The following is a 1,876-nucleotide window of genomic DNA, read 5'->3' as shown; positions in this document are numbered from 1 at the left end:
TCTGGTGTGTCCTCTTCAGCCTTATTCACCAGATCTGGCACCATGTGACTTCTGGCGCTTCTCTAGAGTAAAATGACCGTGAAAGATAAGTATTTTCAGGACACTGAGGCAGCCACAGCAACGCAGCTAAGGGTACAAAAGATGACTTCCAGAACTGCTCCAGAAAGTCTCAAGTCCTCTTTCCAGGCGTCCTCTTGAGAGTGACATGTCTTTAAATCTTGCACGGCAATCCCTGATGCACTGCTGTGATGCCTGGGGAAGATGAGGTGACCTGGAAATCCAACTACTGCCTTAAGATCATCCGACTTTTGGATGATTATCCAAAACGCATCACTGTGGGAGCAGACAAGGTGGGCTCCAAGCAGAAGCAGCAAATCCACTTGTCCCTCTGTTGTGCTGACGGGCAAAAACGCCATGATGCCCAAGGACATCCAAGGACATCTGGAAAATAGCACAGCTCTGGAGAAACTGTGGCCTCGTGTCTGAAGGAATGTGGGCTTGGTGTCCAGCAAGGAAGACCTCACTGAGATCAGGGATATGCTGCTGGCCAACGAGGTACCAGCTTCTGCCCGTGCTGATGTCATTGCCCCCTGTGAAGTCTCTGTGCCAGCCCACAGCCCTGGTCTGGGGCCTGAGAAGACTTCCTGCTGCCAGGCTCTGGGCATCACCACTAAATCCGCAGGGGCACTGCTGAAATCCCCAGTGATGTGCGGCTGACTAAGACTGGAAACAAAGTGGGAGCCAGCGAGGAGACTCTGCTAAACATGTTGGACATCTCCCTGTTCTCCTTTGGGCTGAACATTTACCAAGCGTTCTTCGGCAATGGCAGCGTCTACAGTCCGAAGTGCTTGACATTACAGAGGAAACTGCATTGTCCCTTTCTAGAGGGTGCCCGCAATGTCGCCAGGGTTTGTCTGCAGACTGGGTACCCAGCTGTTGCGTCAGTGCCCCATTCTATCACCAGCGGGTACAGGCGGATCCTGGCTTTGTCTGTGGAGGTCGATCACGCCTCCCCCTTGCTGGAAAGGTCCAGCCTTCTTGGCGGGTCCGTCTCCATCGTGGCTGCTGCCCCTGCCGCTGCTGCTCCTGCTGCTGCTCCTACTGGTGCTCCTGTTGCTGCCACCGCTGCTGTTCCTGCTGCTGCAGCTGCCCAGCCAAAGGGGAAGGTAGGGAGGAGAAGGAGGAGTCAGATGATGTGGGATTTGGTCTTGGACTGATCACCAAAAACCAAACTATTCAGCCTGCCTGATTGACAAAACAAGAAATAAAGATATAATTCTCTTCAAAAAAGGAAACGAAGAAGGAGAAAGCAGCGAGCATGATGTGATAAGTGTTTGAAACAAGGGGGAGTATATTGAGAGGAACTGATGACGATGTATACTTTACTATAATAAATATTTTAAAATTTGAACATTGGCACATTTTTTGATTACATAGTATATTTTTCTAGCTTGACTCTGGCTATTTTCTCTACCTGGCTTGCATTCTTGTGTAATATTTGCCTGTGATAGTTAGCAAATATACAATGCTCACTTAAAATCCTACTTTGTCAATTATCATCCAAGGTTTCCTTATCTGAAATTAATTTTGCCCTCTACAGTACTGTCACATCACCTGTGTACTCACATTAGAGTTCCAGATACATCGTACCTTACATTATTGGGGAAATTTTAGTCTGCAGCTTTCTTTTCTACAAGACTTATGGATATCTCTTATTTTTAAATTTTTTCTCTCTCTCCCATAGTGCCTAGAAGACTTTGTGTTTGTGTATGTAAGTGTAAGTGCCCCCCAAATATCTGTTTCATTGAACAAATGTTTGCAAAATTTTATACCCCAGGCAGCCAAATAAAGTCTTTTTCAATTCTCATTATTTGAG

General features: G+C 47.1%; 1 pseudogene; it reads left to right on the top strand.

Annotated features, from left to right (window-relative positions):
- The first annotated feature begins 248 nt into the window (after nt 1-248).
- LOC102019635 lies at nt 249-1,249 on the top strand (annotated as a pseudogene).
- The last annotated feature ends 627 nt before the right edge of the window (nt 1,250-1,876 follow it).

Source organism: Chinchilla lanigera, unplaced genomic scaffold (genome assembly GCF_000276665.1).
Source record: "Chinchilla lanigera isolate Chin_1 unplaced genomic scaffold, ChiLan1.0 scaffold00034, whole genome shotgun sequence".
NCBI lineage: Eukaryota > Metazoa > Chordata > Mammalia > Rodentia > Chinchillidae > Chinchilla > Chinchilla lanigera.
This window is presented reverse-complemented; position numbering and strand designations above follow the sequence as displayed.